The sequence below is a fragment of the Somniosus microcephalus genome, unplaced genomic scaffold (genome assembly GCF_052327205.1).
Source record: "Somniosus microcephalus isolate GS21.2 unplaced genomic scaffold, FLI_Smic_1.0 unresolved_chr7, whole genome shotgun sequence".
NCBI classification, from domain to species: Eukaryota; Metazoa; Chordata; class Chondrichthyes; order Squaliformes; family Somniosidae; genus Somniosus; species Somniosus microcephalus.
The window spans coordinates 8,435,712-8,445,731 of NW_028225185.1; positions in this window are offsets into that span (position 1 = coordinate 8,435,712).

The following is a 10,020-nucleotide window of genomic DNA, read 5'->3' on the forward strand; positions in this document are numbered from 1 at the left end:
GTTGATGGGGTGAGATGAAGAGGGGTGGGAGGAGGCTGGTGTTCATGGGGTGAGATGAAGAGGGGTGGGAGGAGGCTGGTGTTGATGGGGGAGATGAAGAGCGGTGGGAGGAGGCTGGTGTGGATGGGGTGAGATGAAGAGGTGTGGGAGGAGGCTGGTGTTGATGGGGTGAGATGAAGAGGAGTGGGAGGAGGCTGGTGTGGATGGGGTGAGATGAAGATGGGTGAGAGGAGGCTGGTGTTGATGGGGTGAGATGAAGAGGGGTGGGAGGAGGCTGGTGTTGATGGGGGAGATGAAGAGGGGGTGGGAGGAGGCTGGTGTTTACAGGGTGAGATGAAGAGGGGTGGGAGGAGGCTGGTGTTGATGGGGTGAGATGAAGAGGGGTGGGAGGAGGCTGGTGTTGATGGGGGAGATGAAGAGCGGGTGGGAGGAGGCTGGTGTTGATGGGGGAGATGAAGAGTGGTGGGAGGGGGCTGGTGTTGATGGGGTGAGATGAAGAGGGGTGGGAGGAGGCTGGTGTTGATGGGGTGAGATGAAGAGGGGTGGGAGGAGGCTGGTGTTGATGGGGTGAGATGAAGAGGGGTGGGAGGAGGCTGGTGTTGATGGAGTGAGATGAAGAGGGGTGGGAGGGGGCTGGTGTTGATGGAGTGAGATGAAGAGGGGTGGGAGGAGGCTGGTGTTGATGGAGTGAGATGAAGAGGGGTGGGAGGGGGCTGGTGTTGATGGAGTGAGATGAAGAGGGGTGGGAGGAGGCTGGTGTTGATGGAGTGAGATGAAGAGGGGTGGGAGGAGGCTGGTGTTGATGGGGTGAGATGAAGAGGGGGTGGGAGGGGGCTGGTGTTGATTGGGGAGATGAAGAGTGGTGGGAAGAGGCTGGTGTTGATGGGGTGAGATGAAGAGGGGTGGGAGGAGGCTGGTGTTGATGGGGGAGATGAAGAGGGGGTGGGAGGAGGCTGGTGTTTACAGGGTGAGATGAAGAGGGGTGGGAGGAGGCTGGTGTTGATGGGGTGAGATGAAGAGGGGTGGGAGGAGGCTGGTGTTGATGGGGGAGATGAAGAGCGGGTGGGAGGAGGCTGGTGTTGATGGGGGAGATGAAGAGTGGTGGGAGGGGGCTGGTGTTGATGGGGTGAGATGAAGAGGGGTGGGAGGAGGCTGGTGTTGATGGGGTGAGATGAAGAGGGGTGGGAGGAGGCTGGTGTTGATGGGGTGAGATGAAGAGGGGCGGGAGGAGGCTGGTGTTGATGGAGTGAGATGAAGAGGGGTGGGAGGGGGCTGGTGTTGATGGAGTGAGATGAAGAGGGGTGGGAGGAGGCTGGTGTTGATGGAGTGAGATGAAGAAGGTTGGGAGGGGGCTGGTGTTGATGGAGTGAGATGAAGAGGGGTGGGAGGAGGCTGGTGTTGATGGAGTGAGATGAAGAGGGGTGGGAGGAGGCTGGTGTTGATGGGGTGAGATGAAGAGGGGGTGGGAGGGGGCTGGTGTTGATTGGGGAGATGAAGATGGGTGGGAAGAGGCTGGTGTTGATGGGGTGAGATGAAGAGGGGTGGGAGGAGGCTGGTGTTGATGGGGGGAGATGAAGAGGGGTGGGAGGAGGCTGGTGTTGATGGGGTGAGATGAAGAGGGGTGGGAGGAGGCTGGTGTTGATGGGGTGAGATGAAGAGGGGTGGGAGGAGGCTGGTGTTCATGGGGGGAGATGAAGAGGGGTGGGAGGAGGCTGGTGTTGATGGGGTGAGATGAAGAGGGGTGGGAGGAGGCTGGTGTTCATGGGGTGAGATGAAGTGGGGTGGGAGGAGGCTGGTGATGACGGGGTGAGATGAAGAGGAGTGGGAGGAGGCTGGTGTGGACGGGGTGAGATGAAGATGGGTGGGAGGAGGCTGGTGATGACGGGGTGAGATGAAGAGGGGTGGGAGGAGGCTGGTGTTGATGGGGTGAGATGAAGATGGGCGAGAGGAGGCTGGTGTGGACGGGGTGAGATGAAGATGGGTGAGAGGAGGCTGGTGTTGATGGGGTGAGATGAAGATGGGTGAGAGGAGGCTGGTGTTGATGGGGTGAGATGAAGAGGGGTGGGAGGAGGCTGGTGTTGATGAGGTGTGATGAAGAGGGGTGGGAGGAGGCTGGTGTTGATGGGGGGAGATGAAGAGGGGTGGGAGGAGGCTGGTGATGACGGGGTGAGATGAAGAGGGGTGGGAGGCTGGTGTGGATGGGGTGAGATGAAGAGGGGTGGGAGGAGGCTGGTGTTGATGGGGTGAGATGAAGAGAGTGGGAGGAGGCTGGTGTTGATGGGGTGAGATGAAGAGGGTCGGGAGGAGGCTGGTGTTGATGGGGTGAGATGAAGAGGGGCGGGAGGAGGCTGGTGTTGATGGGGTGAGATGAAGAGAGTGGGAGGAGGCTGGTGTTGATGGGGTGAGATGAAGAGGGGCGGGAGGAGGCTGGTGTTGATGGGGTGAGATGAATAGGGGCGGGAGGAGGCTGGTGTTAACGGGGTGAGATGAAGAGAGGTGGGAGGAGGCTGGTGTTGATGGGGTGAGATGAAGAGGGGTGGGAGGAGGCTGGTGTTGATGGGGTGTGATGAAGAGGGGTGGGAGGAGGCTGCTGTTGATGGAGTGAGATGAAGAGGGGTGGGAGGGGGCTGGTGTTGATGGAGTGAGATGAAGAGGGGTGGGAGGGGGCTGGTGTTGATGGAGTGAGATGAAGAGGGGTGGGAGGAGGCTGGTGTTGATGGAGTGAGATGAAGAGGGGTGGGAGGAGGCTGGTGTTGATGGGGTGAGATGAAGAGGGGGTGGGAGGGGGCTGGTGTTGATTGGGGAGATGAAGAGTGGTGGGAAGAGGCTGGTGTTGATGGGGTGAGATGAAGAGGGATGGGAGGAGGCTGGTGTTGATGGGGTGAGATGAAGAGGGGTGGGAGGAGGCTGGTGTTGATGGGGGAGATGAAGAGGGGGTGGGAGGAGGCTGGTGTTTACAGGGTGAGATGAAGAGGGGTGGGAGGAGGCTGGTGTTGATGGGGTGAGATGAAGAGGGGTGGGAGGAGGCTGGTGTTGATGGGGGAGATGAAGAGCGGGTGGGAGGAGGCTGGTGTTGATGGGGGAGATGAAGAGTGGTGGGAGGGGGCTGGTGTTGATGGGGTGAGATGAAGAGGGGTGGGAGGAGGCTGGTGTTGATGGGGTGAGATGAAGAGGGGTGGGAGGAGGCTGGTGTTGATGGGGTGAGATGAAGAGGGGCGGGAGGAGGCTGGTGTTGATGGAGTGAGATGAAGAGGTGTGGGAGGGGGCTGGTGTTGATGGAGTGAGATGAAGAGGGGTGGGAGGAGGCTGGTGTTGATGGAGTGAGATGAAGAGGGGTGGGAGGGGGCTGGTGTTGATGGAGTGAGATGAAGAGGGGTGGGAGGAGGCTGGTGTTGATGGAGTGAGATGAAGAGGGGTGGGAGGAGGCTGGTGTTGATGGGGTGAGATGAAGAGGGGGTGGGAGGGGGCTGGTGTTGATTGGGGAGATGAAGAGGGGTGGGAAGAGGCTGGTGTTGATGGGGTGAGATGAAGAGGGGTGGGAGGAGGCTGGTGTTGATGGGGGGAGATGAAGAGGGGTGGGAGGAGGCTGGTGTTGATGGGGTGAGATGAAGAGGGGTGGGAGGAGGCTGGTGTTGATGGGGTGAGATGAAGAGGGGTGGGAGGAGGCTGGTGTTCATGGGGGGAGATGAAGAGGGGTGGGAGGAGGCTGGTGTTGATGGGGTGAGATGAAGAGGGGTGGGAGGAGGCTGGTGTTCATGGGGTGAGATGAAGTGGGGTGGGAGGAGGCTGGTGATGACGGGGTGAGATGAAGAGGAGTGGGAGGAGGCTGGTGTGGACGGGGTGAGATGAAGATGGGTGGGAGGAGGCTGGTGATGACGGGGTGAGATGAAGAGGGGTGGGAGGAGGCTGGTGTTGATGGGGTGAGATGAAGATGGGCGAGAGGAGGCTGGTGTGGACGGGGTGAGATGAAGATGGGTGAGAGGAGGCTGGTGTTGATGGGGTGAGATGAAGATGGGTGAGAGGAGGCTGGTGTTGATGGGGTGAGATGAAGAGGGGTGGGAGGAGGCTGGTGTTGATGAGGTGAGATGAAGAGGGGTGGGAGGAGGCTGGTGTTGATGGGGGGAGATGAAGAGGGGTGGGAGGAGGCTGGTGATGACGGGGTGAGATGAAGAGGGGTGGGAGGCTGCTGTGGATGGGGTGAGATGAAGAGGGGTGGGAGGAGGCTGGTGTTGATGGGGTGAGATGAAGAGAGTGGGAGGAGGCTGGTGTTGATGGGGTGAGATGAAGAGGGGCGGGAGGAGGCTGGTGTTGATGGGGTGAGATGAAGAGGGGCGGGAGGAGGCTGGTGTTGATGGGGTGAGATGAAGAGAGTGGGAGGAGGCTGGTGTTGATGGGGTGAGATGAAGAGGGGCGGGAGGAGGCTGGTGTTGATGGGGTGAGATGAAGAGGGGCGGGAGGAGGCTGGTGTTGACGGGGTGAGATGAAGAGAGGTGGGAGGAGGCTGGTGTTGACGGGGTGAGATGAAAAGGGGCGGGAGGAGGCTGGTGTTGATGGGGTGAGATGAAGAGAGTGGGAGGAGGCTGGTGTTGATGGGGTGAGATGAAGAGGGGTGGGAGGAGGCTGGTGTTGATGGGGTGAGATGAAGAGGGGTGGGAGGAGGCTGGTGTTGACGGGGTGAGATGAAGAGAGGTGGGAGGAGGCTGGTGTTGACGGGGTGAGATGAAGAGGGGCGGGAGGAGGCTGGTGTGGATGGGGTGAGATGAAGAGGGGTGGGAGGAGGCTGGTGTTGATGGGGTGAGATGAAGAGGGGTGGGAGGAGGCTGGTGTTGATGGGGTGAGATGAAGAGGGGTGGGAGGAGGCTGGTGTTGATGGGGTGAGATGAAGAGGGGTGGGAGGAGGCTGGTGTTGACGGGGTGAGATGAAGAGAGGTGGGAGGAGGCTGGTGTTGACGGGGTGAGATGAAGAGGGGCGGGAGGAGGCTGGTGTGGATGGGGTGAGATGAAGAGGGGTGGGAGGAGGCTGGTGTTGATGGGGTGAGATGAAGAGGGGTGGGAGGAGGCTGGTGTTGATGGGGTGAGATGAAGAGAGTGGGAGGAGGCTGGTGTTGATGGGGTGAGATGAAGAGGGGCGGGAGGAGGCTGGTGTTGATGGGGTGAGATGAAGAGGGGCGGGAGGAGGCTGGTGTTGATGGGGTGAGATGAAGAGAGTGGGAGGAGGCTGGTGTTGATGGGGTGAGATGAAGAGGGGCGGGAGGAGGCTGGTGTTGATGGGGTGAGATGAAGAGGGGCGGGAGGAGGCTGGTGTTGACGGGGTGAGATGAAGAGAGGTGGGAGGAGGCTGGTGTTGACGGGGTGAGATGAAAAGGGGCGGGAGGAGGCTGGTGTTGATGGGGTGAGATGAAGAGAGTGGGAGGAGGCTGGTGTTGATGGGGTGAGATGAAGAGGGGTGGGAGGAGGCTGGTGTTGATGGGGTGAGATGAAGAGGGGTGGGAGGAGGCTGGTGTTGACGGGGTGAGATGAAGAGAGGTGGGAGGAGGCTGGTGTTGACGGGGTGAGATGAAGAGGGGCGGGAGGAGGCTGGTGTGGATGGGGTGAGATGAAGAGGGGTGGGAGGAGGCTGGTGTTGATGGGGTGAGATGAAGAGGGGTGGGAGGAGGCTGGTGTTGATGGGGTGAGATGAAGAGGGGTGGGAGGAGGCTGGTGTTGATGGGGTGAGATGAAGAGGGGTGGGAGGAGGCTGGTGTTGACGGGGTGAGATGAAGAGAGGTGGGAGGAGGCTGGTGTTGACGGGGTGAGATGAAGAGGGGCGGGAGGAGGCTGGTGTGGATGGGGTGAGATGAAGAGGGGTGGGAGGAGGCTGGTGTTGATGGGGTGAGATGAAGAGGGGTGGGAGGAGGCTGGTGTTGATGGGGTGAGATGAAGAGGAGTGGGAGGAGGCTGGTGTTGACGGGGTGAGATGAAGAGGGGTGGGAGGAGGCTGGTGTTGACGGGGTGAGATGAAGAGGAGTGGGAGGAGGCTGGTGTTGACGGGGTGAGATGAAGAGGGGTGGGAGGAGGCTGGTGATGACGGGGTGAGATGAAGAGGAGTGGGAGGAGGCTGGTGTTGACGGGGTGAGATGAAGAGGGGTGGGAGGAGGCTGGTGTTGACGGGGTGAGATGAAGAGGGGTGGGAGGAGGCTGGTGTTGACGGGGTGAGATGAAGAGGGGTGGGAGGAGGCTGGTGTTGACGGGGTGAGATGAAGAGGGGTGGGAGGAGGAGACTCGTGTGGAGCTCAATGGGCCAGAGGGGCTGAACGGCCTCTTTCTGTGTAAATTCCAAGTAATTCTGACAGTGACTACACTTCAAAAAGTATTTAATTGGCTGTGAAGCGCTTTGGGACGTCCTGAGGTGGTGTAAGGCGCTGGAGAAATGCAAGTTCTTTCTTGTCTATTTTTTTTATTTTACACACCGCACCCGCTTCAGTTCAGGGAACTGAGGCCAACAATGGCCGGCGACCGCGGTTGAGATGCCGCAGCACAGAGTGGCGGCGGCAGGGGGCGATGTGCTGGAGCTGACAGGCCCACTGCAGCACTGCGACGCATTATTCATGTAGGAGCGTATTAAGTGCCACGTGAAGCAGGTTCGGGAGATGTGCTGACTCGGAACATCTCCTCGCCACCAATGCGACTCGTTCGGAGTTGTGATAACCCAGCCCTGCAGAGCAAAGCCAGGATTCAATGTCCTCACCTCACCCCCCGCCACTTCAACCCAGCCCCCAACCAGCTGCACACTGTAGCACTATCCAATTTAAAATAATCAATTCCGATTATCTGCAGCACTGCAGTTTATTTCTTAATCTATACTGTTGTGAATTATTGTGCAGTGAAGTGTACTATTGATAAACGGAGGAGTCCCATCAAAAACTGCCAGGCGGGTATAGCACGGGTTAGATAGAGTAAAGCTCCCTCTACACTGTCCCATCAAACACTCCCAGGGCAGGTACAGCACGGGTTAGATACAGAGTAAAGCTCCCTCTACACTGTCCCATCAAACACTCGCAGGGCAGGTACAGCACGGGTTAGATACAGAGTAAAGCTCCCTCTACACTGTCCCCATCAAACACTCCCAGGGCAGGTACAGCACGGGTTAGATGGAGTAAAGCTCCCTCTACACTGTCCCATCAAACACTCCCAGGGCAGGTACAGCACGGGTTAGATACAGAGTAAAGCTCCCTTTACACTGTCCCATCAAACACTCCCAGGGCAGGTACAGCATGGGTTAGATACAGAGTAAAGCTCCCTCTACACTGTCCCATCAAACACTCCCAGGGCAGGTACAGCACGGGTTAGATACAGAGTAAAGCTCCCTCTACCTGTCCCATCAAACACCCCCAGGACAGGTACAGCACGGGTTAGATACACAGTAAAGCTCCCTCTACACTGTCCCCATCAAACACTCCCAGGGCAGTTACAGCACGGGTTAGATACAGAGTAAAGCTCCCTCTACACTGTCCCATCAAACACTCCCAGGGCAGTTACAGCACGGGTTAGATACAGAGTAAAGCTCCCTCTACACTGTCCCCATCAAACACTCCCAGGGCAGGTACAGCACGGGTTAGATACAGAGTAAAGCTCCCTCTACACTGTCCCCATCAAACACTCCCAGGGCAGGTACAGCACGGGTTAGATACAGAGTAAAGCTCCCTCTACACTGTCCCATCAAACACTCCCAGGGCAGGTACAGCACGGGTTAGATACAGAGTAAAGCTCCCTCTACACTGTCCCATCAAACACTCCCAGGGCAGGTACAGCATGGGTTAGATACAGAGTAATGCTCCCTCTACACTGTCCCATCAAACACTCCCAGGGCAGGTACAGCACGGGTTAGATACAGAGTAAAGCTCCCTCTGCACCGTCCCATCAAACACTCCCAGGGCAGGTACAGCACGGGTTAGATACAGAGTAAAGCTCCCTCTACACTGTACCATCAAACACTCCCAGGGCAGATACAGCACGAGTTAGGTACAGAGTAAAGCTCCCTCTACACTGTCCCATCAAACACTCCCAGGGCAGGTACAGCACGGGTTAGATACAGAGTAAAGCTCCCTCTACACCGTCCCATCAAACACTCCCAGGGCAGGTACAGCACGGGTTAGATACAGAGTAAAGCTCCCTCTGCACCGTCCCATCAAACAGCCTGAGCCATAGAGCGCCCCTGATGGAACATTTCACTCTTGAGGCTTCTCTGGTGTGTTGGAAAACTTCGGATGGCTTACCTGGAGAGTTGGACGTTCAGGATCGGTCACTGACTGGGAGGGCTCACAAACCTTGGAGCGGTTCCATGGACAGCAATAGGCCTGGACACTCCATGTTGGCCCTCTGGCTGTACCTTTCCGAATTACAGTAATCACTAAGGACACGCTGGGTTGCCCCAGTGCCATCAAACAGACGCGCCCCCTTTTTAGAAGGGCACGACGAATGAGGAGCTAAACCATGAAACAAAGGAGGCTTATAAAATTAAATTATGTTATTATCTATATCCAGTCCCTGCGATGACCACCACCCACAGAAAGAAAAGAACTTGCATTTCTATCGCACCACCTCAGGACGTCCCAAAGGGCTTCACAGTCAATGAAGTACTTTTTTGAAGTGTAGTCACTGTTGTAATGTAGGAAACGCGGCAGCCAATTTGCGCACAGCAAGCTCCCATAAACAGCAATGTGATAATGACCGGATCATCTGTTTTAGTGATGTTGATTGAGGGATAAATAAATATTGGCCCCAGGACACCGGGGAGAACTCACCCTGCTCTTCTTCCAACAGTGGCTGTGGGATCTGTTATGTCCACCTGTGCGGGCAGACGGGGCCTCGGTATAACGTCTCATCCGAAAGACGGCACCTCCAACAGTGTGGCGCTCCCTCAGTACATACCCCTCCGACAGTGTGGCGCACCCTCAGTACTGCCCCTCTGACAATGCGGCACTCCCTCAGTACAGCCCCTCGGATAGTGCGGCGCTCCCTCAGTACTGCCCCTCTGACAGTGCGGTGCTTCCTCAGTACTGCCCCGCCTACAGTGCGGCGCTCCCTCAGTACTGTCCCTGACAATGCGGCACTCCCTCAGTACAGCCCCTCGGATAGTGCGGCACTCCCACAGTACTGCCCCTCCGACAGTGCGGTGCTCCCTCAGCACTGCCCCTCCGACAGTGCGGTGCTTCCTCAGTACTGCCCCGCCTACAGTGCGGCGCTCCCTCAGTACTGTCCCTGACAATGCGGCACTCCCTCAGTACAGCCCCTCGGATAGTGCGGCACTCCCACAGTACTGCCCCTCCGACAGTGCGGTGCTCCCTCAGCACTGCCCATCCGACAGTGTGGCGCTCCCTCAGCACCGCCACTCCGACAGTGCGGCGCTCCCTCAGTACTGCCCCTCCGACAGTGCGGCGCTCTCTCAGTACTGCCCCTCCGACAGTGCGGCGCTCCCTCAGTACTGCCCCTCCGACAGTGCAGCGCTCCCTCAGTACTGCCCCTCCGACAGTGCAGCGCTCCCTCAGTACTGCTCCTCCAACAGTGCGACGCTCCCTCAGTGCTGCCCCTCTGACAGTGCGGCACTCCCTCAGTACTGCACTGGGAGTGTCGGCCTGGATCTTGTGCTCAGGTCTCAGGAGTGAGACTTGATCCCACAACTTTCTGACTCGGACGCGAGAGAGCGTGCTGCCCACTGAGCCACGGTTGAGACTGCGGCTGTAACCTCTTGCCCTCAGCGGAGATGTGAAACACGGACGTAAAACCCTATTCTACTAAATAGCTCTGCACAGCGCTCCCCACCCCAGATCCCCCATGGGCTGCGCCTGCTGCGGAGTTCTCCACCGGGTTGCTAAAAGTACGCGACGCTAGATCGCGTGTGCAGGGAGCCCGTCTGACACCACGGGTTGATATGTTGGCCTTCATTGCAAGAGGATTTGAGTACAGGAGCAAGGATGTCTTACTACAGTTATGCAGGGCCTTGGTGAGACCACACCTGGAGTACTGTGTGCAGTTTTGGTC